The following is an 18,639-nucleotide window of genomic DNA, read 5'->3' on the forward strand; positions in this document are numbered from 1 at the left end:
TTAGCCCAACTTGGCACTGGTGCCACCATGGGTCTGGTAAACATCCTGCCTATCGTAGCTTTTCAGGAGCCAGCCAGTCACTCCCTGCCATAGGGCCCCAGACAAATACCTCGGCCCGTTTCCCTGGCAAACAAAAGTAAGCTGCCCCGCTTCTGGATGGCAGATTGCAGGAGCCACTTGGTACTATCAAACCAGCCCGACTTGGCACTGGTGCCACCTTGGATCCTGGAACCATGCTGCGTAACGTGGATTCTAAGACGACAGGCGGCCACTCCCAGCCACAGGCCCCCAAACACAAACAACGGCGCTTTTCCCTGGAAAACAAAACTCGCCTGCCAACTTTTTGATGGCAGATTGCAGGAGCCACTTGGTACTATCAAATCAGCCCAACTTGGCACTGCTGCCACCATGGGTCTGGTAATCATCCTGCCTACTGTAGCTTTTAAGGAGCCAGCCCGTCACTCCCAACCATAGGCCCCCAGAAAAAAACCTCGGCCCGTTTCCCTGGCAAACAAAAGTAAGCTACCCCGCTTCTGGATGGCAGATTGCAGGAGCCACTTTGCACCATCAAACTATCCCAACTTGGCACTGGTGCCACCTTGGGTCTGGGAACCATCCTGCGTATCGTGGATTCTAATTAGCCAGCCGGCCACTCCCAGCCACAGGCCCCCAAACACAAACAACGGCGCTTTTCCCTGGAAAACAAAACTCGCCTGCCAACATTTTGATGGCAGATTGCAGGAGCCACTTGGTACTATCAAACCAGCCCAACTTGGCACTGGTGCCACCACTTGTCTGGGAACCATCCTGCGTATTGTGGATTCTAAGGAGCCAGCCGGCCACTCCCAGCCACAGGACCCCAGACACAAAGCTCTGCCCGTTTCCCTGACAAACAAAATTAAGCTACCCCGCTTCTGGATGGCAGATTGCAGGAGCTATTTAGTACTATCAAACCAGCCCGACTTGGCACTGGTGCCACCTTGGCTCTGGGAACCATCCTGCCTATTGTGGATTTTGTGGGGTCAGCCGGCCACTCTCAGCCATATGCCCTCAAACACAAACCACGGCCCTTTTCTCTGGCAAACAAAACTCAACTGCCCCTCTTCTGGAAGGCAAATTGCAGGACGCACTTGGTACAACAAAAACAGCCCAACTTGGCACTGGTGCCACCTCTGGTCTGGGAACCATCCTGCGTATCGTGGATTCTAAGGAGCCAGCCGGCCACTCCCAGCCACAGGCCCCCAAACACAAACAACGGCTCTTTTCCCTGGAAAACAAAACTCGCCTGCCAACTTTTTGATGGCAGATTGCAGGAGCCACTTCGTGCTATCAAACCAGCCCAACTTGGCACTGGTGCCACCATGGGTCTTGTCACAATCCTGCCTATCGTAGCTTTTCAGGAGCCAGCCGGTCACTTCCAGCCATAGGCGCCCAGACACAAACTCGGCCCATTTCCATGGTAAATAAAAGTAAGCTGCCCCGCTTCTGCATGGCAGATTGCAGGAACCACTTGGTACTATCAAACCAGCCCAACTTGGCACTGGTGCCTCCATGGGTCTGGTAACCATCCTGCCTATCGTAGCTTTTCAGGAGCCAGCCAGTCACTCCCAGCCATAGGCCCCAGACACAAAGCTCTGCCCGATTCTCTGGCAAACAAAAGTAAGCTACCCCGCTTCTGCATGGCAGATTGCAGGAGCCACTTTGAACCATCAAACTATCCCAACTTGGCACTGGTGCCACCTCTGGTCTGGGAACCATCCTGCGTATCGTGGATTCTAAGGAGCCAGCTGGCCAGTCCCAGCCACAGGCCCACAAACACAAACAACGGCGCTTTTCCCTGGAAAACAAAACTGGCCTGCCAAATTTTTGATGGCAGATTGCAGGAGCCACTTGGTACTATCAAACCATCCCAACTTGGCACTGGTGCCACCATGGGTCTGGTCACCATCCTGCCTATCGTAGCTTTTCAGGAGCCAGCCGATCAGTCCTAGCCATAGGCCCCAAACACAAATCTCTGCCCGTTTCCCCGGCAAACAAAAGTAAGCTACCCCGCTTATGTATGGCAAATTGCAGGAGCCACTTTGAACCATCAAACTATCCCGACTTGGCACTGGTGCCACCTTGGGTCTGGGAACCATCCTGCGTATCGTGGGTTCTAAGGAGCCAGCCAGCCACTCCCAGCCACAGGCCCCCAATCACAAACAACGGCGCTTTTCCCTGGAAAACAGAAGTCGCCTGCTAGCTTTTGGATGGCAGAGTGCAGGAGCCACTTGGTACTATCAAACCAGCCCAACTTGGCACTGGTGCCACTATGGGTCTGGTCACCATCCTGCCTATCGTAGCATTTCAGGAGCCAGTCGGTCACTCCCAGCCGTAGGCCTCTAGACACAAACTTCGGCCCGTTTCCCTGGCAAACCAAAGTAAGCTACCCCGCTTCTGGATGGCAGATTGCAGGAGCCACTTGGTACTATCAAACCAGCCCAACTTGGCACTGGTGCCACCATGGGTCTGGTCACCATCCTGCCTATCATAGCTTTTCAGCGGCCAGCCATCCAGCCCCAGGCACTGGCCCCCAGACAAGAATTTCGGCCCATTTCCCTGGCAAACAAATGTAAGCTACCCCGCTTCTGGATGGCAGATTACAGGAGCCACTTGGTACTATCAAATCAGCCCAACTTGGCACTGCTGCTACCATGGGTCTGGTATTCATCCTGCCTACTGTAGCTTTTCAGGAGCCAGCCGGTCACTCCCAGCCATAGGCCTCCAGAAAAAAACCTCGGCCCGTTTCCCTGGCAAACAAAAGTAAGCTAACCCGCTTCTGGATGGCAGATTGCAGGAGCCACTTTGCACCATCAAACTATCCCGACTTGGCACTGGTGCCGCCTCGGGTCTGGGAACCATCCTGCGTATCGTGGATTCTAATTAGCCAGCCGGCCACTCCCAGCCACAGGCCCCCAAACACAAACAACGGCGCTTTTCCCTGGAAAACAAAACTCGCCTGCCAACTTTTTGATGGCAGATTGCAGGAGCCACTTGGTACTATCAAACCAGCCCAACCTGGCACTGGTGCCACCACTTGTCTGGGAACCATCCTGCGTATCGTGGATTCTAAGGAGCCAGCCGGCCACTCCCAGCCCCAGGACCCCAGACAAAAAGCTCTGCCCGTTTCCCTGACAAACAAAATTAAGCTACCCCGCTTCTGGATGGCAGATTGCAGGAGCTATTTAGTACTATCAAACCAGCCCGACTTGGCACTGGTGCCACCTTGGCTCTGGGAACCATCCTGCCTATTGTGGATTTTGTGGGGTCAGCCGGCCACTCTCAGCCATATGCCCTCAAACACAAACCACGGCCCTTTTCTCTGGCAAACAAAACTCAACTGCCCCTCTTCTGGGAGGCAAATTGCAGGACGCACTTGGTACTACAAAAACAGCCCAACTTGGCACTGGTGCCACCTCTGGTCTGGGAACCATTCTGCCTATCGCGGATTTTCAGGGGCCAGCCGGCCACTCTGAGCCATAGGCCCCCAAACAAAAACCACGGCCCTTTACTCTGGCAAACAAAACTCAGCTGCCCCACTTCTCGATGGGAGATTGCAGGAGCCACTTGGTACTATCAAACCAGCCCAACTTGGCACTGGTGTCACCATGGGCCTGGTCACCATCCTGCCTATCGTAGCTTTTCAGGAGCCAGCCGGTCACTCCCAGCCATAGGCCCCCAGACACAAAGCTCGGCCCGTTTCCCTGGCAAACCAAAGTAAGCTGCCCCGCTTCTGGATGGCAGATTGTAGGAGCCACTTTGCACTATCAAATCAGCCCAACTTGGCACTGGTGCCTCTATGGGTCTGGGATCCATCCTGCGTATCGTGGATTCTAAGGAGCCAGCCGGCCACTCCCAGCCACAGGCCCCCAAACAAAAACAACGGCGCTTTTCCCTGGAAACCAAAACTCGCCTGCCAACTTTTTGATGGCAGATTGCAGGAGCCACTTGGTACTATCAAACCAGCCCAACTTGGCACTGGTGCCACCATGGGTCTGGTCACCATCCTGCCTAGCATAGCTTTTCAGGAGCCAGGAGGTCACTCCCAGCCATAGACCCCCAGACAGAAACCTCGGCCCGTTTCCATGGAAAACAAAAGTAAGCTGCCCCGCTTCTGGATGGCAGATTGCAGGAGCCACTTGGTACTATCAAATTAGCCCAACTTGGCACTGGTGCCACCATGGGTCTGGTAAACATCCTGCCTATCGTAGCTTTTCAGGAGCCAGCCAGTCACTCCCTGCCATAGGGCCCCAGACAAATACCTCGGCCCGTTTCCCTGGCAAACAAAAGTAAGCTGCCCCGCTTCTGGATGGCAGATTGCAGGAGCCACTTGGTACTATCAAACCAGCCCGACTTGGCACTGGTGCCACCTTGGATCCTGGAACCATGCTGCGTAACGTGGATTCTAAGACGACAGGCGGCCACTCCCAGCCACAGGCCCCCAAACACAAACAACGGCGCTTTTCCCTGGAAAACAAAACTCGCCTGCCAACTTTTTGATGGCAGATTGCAGGAGCCACTTGGTACTATCAAATCAGCCCAACTTGGCACTGCTGCCACCATGGGTCTGGTAATCATCCTGCCTACTGTAGCTTTTCAGGAGCCAGCCGGTCACTCCCAACCATAGGCCCCCAGACACAAACCTCGGCCCGTTTCCCTGGCAAACAAAAGTAAGCTACCCCGCTTCTGGATGGCAGATTGCAGGAGCCACTTTGCACCATCAAACTATCCCAACTTGGCACTGGTGCCACCTCGGGTCTGGGAACCATCCTGCGTATCGTGGATTCTAATTAGCCAGCCGGCCACTCCCAGCCACAGGCCCCCAAACACAAACAACGGCGCTTTTCCCTGGAAAACAAAACTCGCCTGCCAACTTTTTGATGGCAGATTGCAGGAGCCACTTGGTACTATCAAACCAGCCCAACTTGGCACTGGTGCCACCACTTGTCTGGGAACCATCCTGCGTATTGTGGATTCTAAGGAGCCAGCCGGCCACTCCCAGCCACAGGACCCCAGACACAAAGCTCTGCCCGTTTCCCTGACAAACAAAATTAAGCTACCCCGCTTCTGGATGGCAGATTGCAGGAGCTATTTAGTACTATCAAACCAGCCCGACTTGGCACTGGTGCCACCTTGGCTCTGGGAACCATCCTGCCTATTGTGGATTTTGTGGGGTCAGCCGGCCACTCTCAGCCATATGCCCTCAAACACAAACCACGGCCCTTTTCTCTGGCAAACAAAACTCAACTGCCCCTCTTCTGGAAGGCAAATTGCAGGACGCACTTGGTACTACAAAAACAGCCCAACTTGGCACTGGTGCCACCTCTGGTCTGGGAACCATCCTGCGTATCGTGGATTCTAAGGAGCCAGCCGGCCACTCCCAGCCACAGGCCCCCAAACACAAACAACGGCTCTTTTCCCTGGAAAACAAAACTCGCCTGCCAACTTTTTTATGGCAGATTGCAGGAGCCACTTCGTGCTATCAAACCAGCCCAACTTGGCACTGGTGCCACCATGGGTCTTGTCACAATCCTGCCTATCGTAGCTTTTCAGGAGCCAGCCGGTCACTTCCAGCCATAGGCGCCCAGACACAAACTCGGCCCATTTCCATGGTAAATAAAAGTAAGCTGCCCCGCTTCTGCATGGCAGATTGCAGGAACCACTTGGTACTATCAAACCAGCCCAACTTGGCACTGGTGCCTCCATGGGTCTGGTAACCATCCTGCCTATCGTAGCTTTTCAGGAGCCAGCCAGTCACTCCCAGCCATAGGCCCCAGACACAAAGCTCTGCCCGATTCTCTGGCAAACAAAAGTAAGCTACCCCGCTTCTGCATGGCAGATTGCAGGAGCCACTTTGAACCATCAAACTATCCCAACTTGGCACTGGTGCCACCTCTGGTCTGGGAACCATCCTGCGTATCGTGGATTCTAAGGAGCCAGCTGGCCAGTCCCAGCCACAGGCCCACAAACACAAACAACGGCGCTTTTCCCTGGAAAACAAAACTGGCCTGCCAAATTTTTGATGGCAGATTGCAGGAGCCACTTGGTACTATCAAACCATCCCAACTTGGCACTGGTGCCACCATGGGTCTGGTCACCATCCTGCCTATCGTAGCTTTTCAGGAGCCAGCCGATCAGTCCTAGCCATAGGCCCCAAACACAAATCTCTGCCCGTTTCCCCGGCAAACAAAAGTAAGCTACCCCGCTTATGTATGGCAAATTGCAGGAGCCACTTTGAACCATCAAACTATCCCGACTTGGCACTGGTGCCACCTTGGGTCTGGGAACCATCCTGCGTATCGTGGGTTCTAAGGAGCCAGCCAGCCACTCCCAGCCACAGGCCCCCAATCACAAACAACGGCGCTTTTCCCTGGAAAACAGAAGTCGCCTGCTAGCTTTTGGATGGCAGAGTGCAGGAGCCACTTGGTACTATCAAACCAGCCCAACTTGGCACTGGTGCCACTATGGGTCTGGTCACCATCCTGCCTATCGTAGCATTTCAGGAGCCAGCCGGTCACTCCCAGCCGTAGGCCTCTAGACACAAACTTCGGCCCGTTTCCCTGGCAAACCAAAGTAAGCTACCCCGCTTCTGGATGGCAGATTGCAGGAGCCACTTGGTACTATCAAACCAGCCCAACTTGGCACTGGTGCCACCATGGGTCTGGTCACCATCCTGCCTATCATAGCTTTTCAGCGGCCAGCCATCCAGCCCCAGGCACTGGCCCCCAGACAAGAATTTCGGCCCATTTCCCTGGCAAACAAATGTAAGCTACCCCGCTTCTGGATGGCAGATTACAGGAGCCACTTGGTACTATCAAATCAGCCCAACTTGGCACTGCTGCTACCATGGGTCTGGTATTCATCCTGCCTACTGTAGCTTTTCAGGAGCCAGCCGGTCACTCCCAGCCATAGGCCTCCAGAAAAAAACCTCGGCCCGTTTCCCTGGCAAACAAAAGTAAGCTAACCCGCTTCTGGATGGCAGATTGCAGGAGCCACTTTGCACCATCAAACTATCCCGACTTGGCACTGGTGCCACCTCGGGTCTGGGAACCATCCTGCGTATCGTGGATTCTAATTAGCCAGCCGGCCACTCCCAGCCACAGGCCCCCAAACACAAACAACGGCGCTTTTCCCTGGAAAACAAAACTCGCCTGCCAACTTTTTGATGGCAGATTGCAGGAGCCACTTGGTACTATCAAACCAGCCCAACTTGGCACTGGTGCCACCACTGGTCTTGGAACCATCCTGCGTATCGTGGATTCTAAGGAGCCAGCCGGCCACTCCCAGCCACAGGACCCCAGACAAAAAGCTCTGCCCGTTTCCCTGACAAACAAAATTAAGCTACCCCGCTTCTGGATGGCAGATTGCAGGAGCCACTTGGTACTATCAAACCAGCCCGACTTGGCACTGGTGCCACCTTGGATCCTGGAACCATGCTGCGTAATGTGGATTTTAAGACGACAGGCGGCCACTCCCAGCCACAGGCCCCCAAACACAAACAACGGCGCTTTTCCCTGGAAAACAAAACTGGCCTGCCAACTTTTTGATGGCAGATTGCAGGAGCCACTTGGTACTATCAAATCAGCCCAACTTGGCACTGCTGCCACCATGGGTCTGGTAATCATCCTGCCTACTGTAGCTTTTCAGGAGCCAGCCGGTCACTCCCAACCATAGGCCCCCAGAAAAAAACCTCGGCCCGTTTCCCTGGCAAACAAAAGTAAGCTACCCCGCTTCTGGATGGCAGATTGCAGGAGCCACTTTGCACCATCAAACTATCCCAACTTGGCACTGGTGCCACCTCGGGTCTGGGAACGATCCTGCGTATCGTGGATTCTAATTAGCCAGCCGGCCACTCCCAGCCACAGGCCCCCAAACACAAACAACGGCGCTTTTCCCTGGAAAACAAAACTCGCCTGCCAACTTTTTGATGGCAGATTGCAGGAGCCACTTGGTACTATCAAACCAGCCCAACTTGGCACTGGTGCCACCACTTGTCTGGGAACCATCCTGCGTATTGTGGATTCTAAGGAGCCAGCCGGCCACTCCCAGCCACAGGACCCCAGACACAAAGCTCTGCCCGTTTCCCTGACAAACAAAATTAAGCTACCCCGCTTCTGGATGGCAGATTGCAGGAGCTATTTAGTACTATCAAACCAGCCCGACTTGGCACTGGTGCCACCTTGGCTCTGGGAACCATCCTGCCTATTGTGGATTTTGTGGGGTCAGCCGGCCACTCTCAGCCATATGCCCTCAAACACAAACCACGGCCCTTTTCTCTGGCAAACAAAACTCAACTGCCCCTCTTCTGGAAGGCAAATTGCAGGACGCACTTGGTACTACAAAAACAGCCCAACTTGGCACTGGTGCCACCTCTGGTCTGGGAACCATCCTGCGTATCGTGGATTCTAAGGAGCCAGCCGGCCACTCCCAGCCACAGGCCCCCAAACACAAACAACGGCTCTTTTCCCTGGAAAACAAAACTCGCCTGCCAACTTTTTGATGGCAGATTGCAGGAGCCACTTCGTGCTATCAAACCAGCCCAACTTGGCACTGGTGCCACCATGGGTCTTGTCACAATCCTGCCTATCGTAGCTTTTCAGGAGCCAGCCGGTCACTTCCAGCCATAGGCGCCCAGACACAAACTCGGCCCATTTCCATGGTAAATAAAAGTAAGCTGCCCCGCTTCTGCATGGCAGATTGCAGGAACCACTTGGTACTATCAAACCAGCCCAACTTGGCACTGGTGCCTCCATGGGTCTGGTAACCATCCTGCCTATCGTAGCTTTTCAGGAGCCAGCCAGTCACTCCCAGCCATAGGCCCCAGACACAAAGCTCTGCCCGATTCTCTGGCAAACAAAAGTAAGCTACCCCGCTTCTGCATGGCAGATTGCAGGAGCCACTTTGAACCATCAAACTATCCCAACTTGGCACTGGTGCCACCTCTGGTCTGGGAACCATCCTGCGTATCGTGGATTCTAAGGAGCCAGCTGGCCAGTCCCAGCCACAGGCCCACAAACACAAACAACGGCGCTTTTCCCTGGAAAACAAAACTGGCCTGCCAAATTTTTGATGGCAGATTGCAGGAGCCACTTGGTACTATCAAACCATCCCAACTTGGCACTGGTGCCACCATGGGTCTGGTCACCATCCTGCCTATCGTAGCTTTTCAGGAGCCAGCCGATCAGTCCTAGCCATAGGCCCAAAACACAAATCTCTGCCCGTTTCCCCGGCAAACAAAAGTAAGCTAGCCCGCTTATGTATGGCAAATTGCAGGAGCCACTTTGAACCATCAAACTATCCCGACTTGGCACTGGTGCCACCTTGGGTCTGGGAACCATCCTGCGTATCGTGGGTTCTAAGGAGCCAGCCAGCCACTCCCAGCCACAGGCCCCCAATCACAAACAACGGCTCTTTTCCCTGGAAAACAGAAGTCGCCTGCTAGCTTTTGGATGGCAGAGTGCAGGAGCCACTTGGTACTATCAAACCAGCCCAACTTGGCACTGGTGCCACTATGGGTCTGGTCACCATCCTGCCTATCGTAGCATTTCAGGAGCCAGCCGGTCACTCCCAGCCGTAGGCCTCTAGACACAAACTTCGGCCCGTTTCCCTGGCAAACCAAAGTAAGCTACCCCGCTTCTGGATGGCAGATTGCAGGAGCCACTTGGTACTATCAAACCAGCCCAACTTGGCACTGGTGCCACCATGGGTCTGGTCACCATCCTGCCTATCATAGCTTTTCAGCGGCCAGCCATCCAGCCCCAGGCACTGGCCCCCAGACAAGAATTTCGGCCCATTTCCCTGGCAAACAAATGTAAGCTACCCCGCTTCTGGATGGCAGATTACAGGAGCCACTTGGTACTATCAAATCAGCCCAACTTGGCACTGCTGCTACCATGGGTCTGGTATTCATCCTGCCTACTGTAGCTTTTCAGGAGCCAGCCGGTCACTCCCAGCCATAGGCCTCCAGAAAAAAACCTCGGCCCGTTTCCCTGGCAAACAAAAGTAAGCTAACCCGCTTCGGGATGGCAGATTGCAGGAGCCACTTTGCACCATCAAACTATCCCGACTTGGCACTGGTGCCACCTCGGGTCTGGGAACCATCCTGCGTATCGTGGATTCTAATTAGCCAGCCGGCCACTCCCAGCCACAGGCCCCCAAACACAAACAACGGCGCTTTTCCCTGGAAAACAAAACTCGCCTGCCAACTTTTTGATGGCAGATTGCAGGAGCCACTTGGTACTATCAAACCAGCCCAACTTGGCACTGGTGCCACCACTGGTCTTGGAACCATCCTGCGTATCGTGGATTCTAAGGAGCCAGCCGGCCACTCCCAGCCACAGGAACCCAGACAAAAAGCTCTGCCCGTTTCCCTGACAAACAAAATTAAGCTACCCCGCTTCTGGATGGCAGATTGCAGGAGCCACTTGGTACTATCAAACCAGCCCGACTTGGCACTGGTGCCACCTTGGATCCTGGAACCATGCTGCGTAATGTGGATTTTAAGACGACAGGCGGCCACTCCCAGCCACAGGCCCCCAAACACAAACAACGGCGCTTTTCCCTGGAAAACAAAACTGGCCTGCCAACTTTTTGATGGCAGATTGCAGGAGCCACTTGGTACTATCAAATCAGCCCAACTTGGCACTGCTGCCACCATGGGTCTGGTAATCATCCTGCCTACTGTAGCTTTTCAGGAGCCAGCCGGTCACTCCCAACCATAGGCCCCCAGAAAAAAACCTCGGCCCGTTTCCCTGGCAAACAAAAGTAAGCTACCCCGCTTCTGGATGGCAGATTGCAGGAGCCACTTTGCACCATCAAACTATCCCAACTTGGCACTGGTGCCACCTCGAGTCTGGGAACGATCCTGCGTATCGTGGATTCTAATTAGCCAGCCGGCCACTCCCAGCCACAGGCCCCCAAACACAAACAACGGCGCTTTTCCCTGGAAAACAAAACTCGCCTGCCAACATTTTGATGGCAGATTGCAGGAGCCACTTGGTACTATCAAACCAGCCCAACTTGGCACTGGTGCCACCACTTGTCTGGGAACCATCCTGCGTATTGTGGATTCTAAGGAGCCAGCCGGCCACTCCCAGCCACAGGACCCCAGACACAAAGCTCTGCCCGTTTCCCTGACAAACAAAATTAAGCTACCCCGCTTCTGGATGGCAGATTGCAGGAGCTATTTAGTACTATCAAACCAGCCCGACTTGGCACTGGTGCCACCTTGGCTCTGGGAACCATCCTGCCTATTGTGGATTTTGTGGGGTCAGCCGGCCACTCTCAGCCATATGCCCTCAAACACAAACCACGGCCCTTTTCTCTGGCAAACAAAACTCAACTGCCCCTCTTCTGGGAGGCAAATTGCAGGACGCACTTGGTACTACAAAAACAGCCCAACTTGGCACTGGTTCCACCTCTGGTCTGGGAACCATCCTGCGTATCGTGGATTCTAAGGAGCCAGCCGGCCACTCCCAGCCACAGGCCCCCAAACACAAACAACGGCTCTTTTCCCTGGAAAACAAAACTCGCCTGCCAACTTTTTGATGGCAGATTGCAGGAGCCACTTCGTGCTATCAAACCAGCCAAACTTGGCACTGGTGCCACCATGGGTCTTGTCACAATCCTGCCTATCGTAGCTTTTCAGGAGCCAGCCGGTCACTTCCAGCCATAGGCGCCCAGACACAAACTCGGCCCATTTCCATGGTAAATAAAAGTAAGCTGCCCCGCTTCTGCATGGCAGATTGCAGGAACCACTTGGTACTATCAAACCAGCCCAACTTGGCACTGGTACCTCCATGGGTCTGGTAACCATCCTGCCTATCGTAGCTTTTCAGGAGCCAGCCGGTCACTTCCAGCCATAGGCGCCCAGACACAAACTCGGCCCATTTCCATGGTAAATAAAAGTAAGCTACCCCGCTTCTGCATGGCAGATTGCAGGAACCACTTGGTACTATCAAATCAGCCCAACTTGGCACTGGTGCCACCATGGGTCTGGTAACCATCCTGCCTATTGTGGATTTTGTGGGGTCAGCCGGCCACTCTCAGCCATATGCCCTCAAACACAAACCACGGCCCTTTTCTCTGGCAAACAAAACTCAACTGCCCCTCTTCTGGGAGGCAAATTGCAGGACGCACTTGGTACTACAAAAACAGCCCAACTTGGCACTGGTGCCACCTCTGGTCTGGGAACCATTCTGCCTATCGCGGATTTTCAGGGGCCAGCCGGCCACTCTGAGCCATAGGCCCCCAAACAAAAACCACGGCCCTTTACTCTGGCAAACAAAACTCAGCTGCCCCACTTCTCGATGGGAGATTGCAGGAGCCACTTGGTACTATCAAACCAGCCCAACTTGGCACTGGTGTCACCATGGGCCTGGTCACCATCCTGCCTATCGTAGCTTTTCAGGAGCCAGCCGGTCACTCCCAGCCATAGGCCCCCAGACACAAAGCTCGGCCCGTTTCCCTGGCAAACCAAAGTAAGCTGCCCCGCTTCTGGATGGCAGATTGCAGGAACCACTTGGTACTATCAAATCAGCCCAACTTGGCACTGGTGCCTCTATGGGTCTGGGATCCATCCTGCGTATCGTGGATTCTAAGGAGCCAGCCGGCCACTCCCAGCCACAGGCCCCCAAACACAAACAACGGCGCTTTTCCCTGGAAACCAAAACTCGCCTGCCAACTTTTTGATGGCAGATTGCAGGAGCCACTTGGTGCTATCAAACCAGCCCAACTTGGCACTGCTGCCACCATGGGTCTGGTCACCATCCTGGCTATCGTAGCTTTTCAGGGGCCAGCCAGCCAGCCCCATGCACTGGCCCCCAGACAAGAATTTCGGCTTGTTTCCTTGGGAAACAAAAGTAAGCTACCCCGCTTCTGGATGGCAGATTGTAGGAGCCACTTTGCACCATCAAACCAGCCCAACTTGACACTGGTGCCACCTCTGGCCTGGGAACCATCCTGCGTATTGTGGATTCTAAGCAGCCACCCGGCCACTCCGAGCCACAGGCGCCCAAACACAAACAACGGCGCTTTTCCCCGGAAAACAAAACTCGCCTGCCAACATTTTGATGGCAGATTGCAGGAGCCACTTGGTACTATCAAACCAGCCCAACTTGGCACTGGTGCCACCATGGGTCTGGTCACCATCCTGCCTAGCATAGCTTTTCAGGAGCCAGGAGGTCACTCCCAGCCATAGACCCCCAGACAGAAACCTCGGCCCGTTTCCATGGAAAACAAAAGTAAGCTGCCCCGCTTCTGGATGGCAGATTGCAGGAGCCACTTGGTACTATCAAATTAGCCCAACTTGGCACTGGTGCCACCATGGGTCTGGTAAACATCCTGCCTATCGTAGCTTTTCAGGAGCCAGCCAGTCACTCCCTGCCATAGGGCCCCAGACAAATACCTCGGCCCGTTTCCCTGGCAAACAAAAGTAAGCTGCCCCGCTTCTGGATGGCAGATTGCAGGAGCCACTTGGTACTATCAAACCAGCCCGACTTGGCACTGGTGCCACCTTGGATCCTGGAACCATGCTGCGTAATGTGGATTTTAAGACGACAGGCGGCCACTCCCAGCCACAGGCCCCCAAACACAAACAACGGCGCTTTTCCCTGGAAAAAAAAACTGGCCTGCCAACTTTTTGATGGCAGATTGCAGGAGGCACTTGGTACTATCAAATCAGCCCAACTTGGCACTGCTGCCACCATGGGTCTGGTAATCATCCTGCCTACTGTAGCTTTTCAGGAGCCAGCCGGTCACTCCCAACCATAGGCCCCCAGAAAAAAACCTCGGCCCGTTTCCCTGGCAAACAAAAGTAAGCTACCCCGCTTCTGGATGGCAGATTGCAGGAGCCACTTTGCACCATCAAACTATCCCAACTTGGCACTGGTGCCACCTCGGGTCTGGGAACCATCCTGCGTATCGTGGATTCTAATTAGCCAGCCGGCCACTCCCAGCCACAGGCCCCCAAACACAAACAACGGCGCTTTTCCCTGGAAAACAAAACTCGCCTGCCAACTTTTTGATGGCAGATTGCAGGAGCCACTTGGTACTATCAAACCAGCCCAACTTGGCACTGGTGCCACCACTTGTCTGGGAACCATCCTGCGTATTGTGAATTCTAAGGAGCCAGCCGGCCACTCCCAGCCACAGGACCCCAGACACAAAGCTCTGCCCGTTTCCCTGACAAACAAAATTAAGCTACCCCGCTTCTGGATGGCAGATTGCAGGAGCTATTTAGTACTATCAAACCAGCCCGACTTGGCACTGGTGCCACCTTGGCTCTGGGAACCATCCTGCCTATTGTGGATTTTGTGGGGTCAGCCGGCCACTCTCAGCCATATGCCCTCAAACACAAACCACGGCCCTTTTCTCTGGCAAACAAAACTCAACTGCCCCTCTTCTGGAAGGCAAATTGCAGGACGCACTTGGTACTACAAAAACAGCCCAACTTGGCACTGGTGCCACCTCTGGTCTGGGAACCATCCTGCGTATCGTGGATTCTAAGGAGCCAGCCGGCCACTCCCAGCCACAGGCCCCCAAACACAAACAACGGCTCTTTTCCCTGGAAAACAAAACTCGCCTGCCAACATTTTGATGGCAGATTGCAGGAGCCACTTCGTGCTATCAAACCAGCCAAACTTGGCACTGGTGCCACCATGGGTCTTGTCACAATCCTGCCTATCGTAGCTTTTCAGGAGCCAGCCGGTCACTTCCAGCCATAGGCGCCCAGACACAAACTCGGCCCATTTCCATGGTAAATAAAAGTAAGCTGCCCCGCTTCTGCATGGCAGATTGCAGGAACCACTTGGTACTATCAAACCAGCCCAACTTGGCACTGGTGCCTCCATGGGTCTGGTAACCATCCTGCCTATCGTAGCTTTTCAGGAGCCAGCCAGTCACTCCCAGCCATAGGCCCCAGACACAAAGCTCTGCCCGATTCTCTGGCAAACAAAAGTAAGCTACCCCGCTTCTGCATGGCAGATTGCAGGAGCCACTTTGAACCATCAAACTATCCCAACTTGGCACTGGTGCCACCTCTGGTCTGGGAACCATCCTGCGTATCGTGGATTCTAAGGAGCCAGCTGGCCAGTCCCAGCCACAGGCCCACAAACACAAACAACGGCGCTTTTCCCTGGAAAACAAAACTGGCCTGCCAAATTTTTGATGGCAGATTGCAGGAGCCACTTGGTACTATCATACCATCCCAACTTGGCACTGGTGCCACCATGGGTCTGGTCACCATCCTGCCTATCGTAGCTTTTCAGGAGCCAGCCGATCAGTCCTAGCCATAGGCCCCAAACACAAATCTCTGCCCGTTTCCCCGGCAAACAAAAGTAAGCTACCCCGCTTATGTATGGCAGACTGCAGGAGCCACTTTGAACCATCAAACTATCCCGACTTGGCACTGGTGCCACCTTCGGTCTGGGAACCATCCTGCGTATCGTGGGTTCTAAGGAGCCAGCCAGCCACTCCCAGCCACAGGCCCCCAATCACAAACAACGGCGCTTTTCCCTGGAAAACAGAAGTCGCCTGCTAGCTTTTGGATGGCAGAGTGCAGGAGCCACTTGGTACTATCAAACCAGCCCAACTTGGCACTGGTGCCACTATGGGTCTGGTCACCATCCTGCCTATCGTAGCATTTCAGGAGCCAGCCGGTCACTCCCAGCCGTAGGCCTCTAGACACAAACTTCGGCCCGTTTCCCTGGCAAACCAAAGTAAGCTACCCCGCTTCTGGATGGCAGATTGCAGGAGCCACTTGGTACTATCAAACCAGCCCAACTTGGCACTGGTGCCACCATGGGTCTGGTCACCATCCTGCCTATCATAGCTTTTCAGCGGCCAGCCATCCAGCCCCAGGCACTGGCCCCCAGACAAGAATTTCGGCCCATTTCCCTGGCAAACAAATGTAAGCTACCCCGCTTCTGGAAGGCAGATTACAGGAGCCACTTGGTACTATCAAATCAGCCCAACTTGGCACTGCTGCTACCATGGGTCTGGTATTCATCCTGCCTACTGTAGCTTTTCAGGAGCCAGCCGGTCACTCCCAGCCATAGGCCTCCAGAAAAAAACCTCGGCCCGTTTCCCTGGCAAACAAAAGTAAGCTAACCCGCTTCTGGATGGCAGATTGCAGGAGCCACTTTGCACCATCAAACTATCCCGACTTGGCACTGGTGCCACCTCGGGTCTGGGAACCATCCTGCGTATCGTGGATTCTAAGGAGCCAGCCGGCCACTCCCAGCCACAGGCCCCCAAACACAAACAACGGCGCTTTTCCCTGGAAAACAAAACTCGCCTGCCAACTTTTTGATGGCAGATTGCAGGAGCCACTTGGTACTATCAAACCAGCCCAACCTGGCACTGGTGCCACCACTGGTCTTGGAACCATCCTGCGTATCGTGGATTCTAAGGAGCCAGCCGGCCACTCCCAGCCCCAGGACCCCAGACAAAAAGCTCTGCCCGTTTCCCTGACAAACAAAATTAAGCTACCCCGCTTCTGGATGGCAGATTGCAGGAGCTATTTAGTACTATCAAACCAGCCCGACTTGGCACTGGTGCCACCTTGGCTCTGGGAACCATCCTGCCTATTGTGGATTTTGTGGGGTCAGCCGGCCACTCTCAGCCATATGCCCTCAAACACAAACCACGGCCCTTTTCTCTGGCAAACAAAACTCAACTGCCCCTCTTCTGGGAGGCAAATTGCAGGACGCACTTGGTACTACAAAAACAGCCCAACTTGGCACTGGTGCCACCTCTGGTCTGGGAACCATTCTGCCTATCGCGGATTTTCAGGGGCCAGCCGGCCACTCTGAGCCATAGGCCCCCAAACAAAAACCACGGCCCTTTACTCTGGCAAACAAAACTCAGCTGCCCCACTTCTCGATGGGAGATTGCAGGAGCCACTTGGTACTATCAAACCAGCCCAACTTGGCACTGGTGTCACCATGGGCCTGGTCACCATCCTGCCTATCGTAGCTTTTCAGGAGCCAGCCGGTCACTCCCAGCCATAGGCCCCCAGACACAAAGCTCGGCCCGTTTCCCTGGCAAACCAAAGTAAGCTGCCCCGCTTCTGGATGGCAGATTGCAGGAACCACTTGGTACTATCAAATCAGCCCAACTTGGCACTGGTGCCTCTATGGGTCTGGGATCCATCCTGCGTATCGTGGATTCTAAGGAGCCAGCCGGCCACTCCCAGCCACAGGCCCCCAAACACAAACAACGGCGCTTTTCCCTGGAAACCAAAACTCGCCTGCCAACTTTTTGATGGCAGATTGCAGGAGCCACTTGGTGCTATCAAACCAGCCCAACTTGGCACTGCTGCCACCATGGGTCTGGTCACCATCCTGGCTATCGTAGCTTTTCAGGGGCCAGCCAGCCAGCCCCATGCACTGGCCCCCAGACAAGAATTTCGGCTTGTTTCCATGGCAAACAAAAGTAAGCTACCCCGCTTCTGGATGGCAGATTGTAGGAGCCACTTTGCACCATCAAACCAGCCCAACTTGACACTGGTGCCACCTCTGGCCTGGGAACCATCCTGCGTATTGTGGATTCTAAGCAGCCACCCGGCCACTCCGAGCCACAGGCGCCCAAACACAAACAACGGCGCTTTTCCCCGGAAAACAAAACTCGCCTGCCAACATTTTGATGGCAGATTGCAGGAGCCACTTGGTACTATCAAACCAGCCCAACTTGGCACTGGTGCCACCATGGGTCTGGTCACCATCCTGCCTAGCATAGCTTTTCAGGAGCCAGGAGGTCACTCCCAGCCATAGACCCCCAGACAGAAACCTCGGCCCGTTTCCATGGAAAACAAAAGTAAGCTGCCCCGCTTCTGGATGGCAGATTGCAGGAGCCACTTGGTACTATCAAATTAGCCCAACTTGGCACTGGTGCCACCATGGGTCTGGTAAACATCCTGCCTATCGTAGCTTTTCAGGAGCCAGCCAGTCACTCCCTGCCATAGGGCCCCAGACAAATACCTCGGCCCGTTTCCCTGGCAAACAAAAGTAAGCTGCCCCGCTTCTGGATGGCAGATTGCAGGAGCCACTTGGTACTATCAAACCAGCCCGACTTGGCACTGGTGCCACCTTGGATCCTGGAACCATGCTGCGTAATGTGGATTTTAAGACGACAGGCGGCCACTCCCAGCCACAGGCCCCCAAACACAAACAACGGCGCTTTTCCCTGGAAAAAAAAACTGGCCTGCCAACTTTTTGATGGCAGATTGCAGGAGCCACTTGGTACTATCAAATCAGCCCAACTTGGCACTGCTGCCACCATGGGTCTGGTAATCATCCTGCCTACTGTAGCTTTTCAGGAGCCAGCCGGTCACTCCCAACCATAGGCCCCCAGAAAAAAACCTCGGCCCGTTTCCCTGGCAAACAAAAGTAAGCTACCCCGCTTCTGGATGGCAGATTGCAGGAGCCACTTTGCACCATCAAACTATCCCAACTTGGCACTGGTGCCACCTCGGGTCTGGGAACGATCCTGCGTATCGTGGATTCTAATTAGCCAGCCGGCCACTCCCAGCCACAGGCCCCCAAACACAAACAACGGCGCTTTTCCCTGGAAAACAAAACTCGCCTGCCAACTTTTTGATGG

Source organism: Melospiza georgiana, chromosome 2 (genome assembly GCF_028018845.1).
Source record: "Melospiza georgiana isolate bMelGeo1 chromosome 2, bMelGeo1.pri, whole genome shotgun sequence".
Classification (NCBI taxonomy): domain Eukaryota; kingdom Metazoa; phylum Chordata; class Aves; order Passeriformes; family Passerellidae; genus Melospiza; species Melospiza georgiana.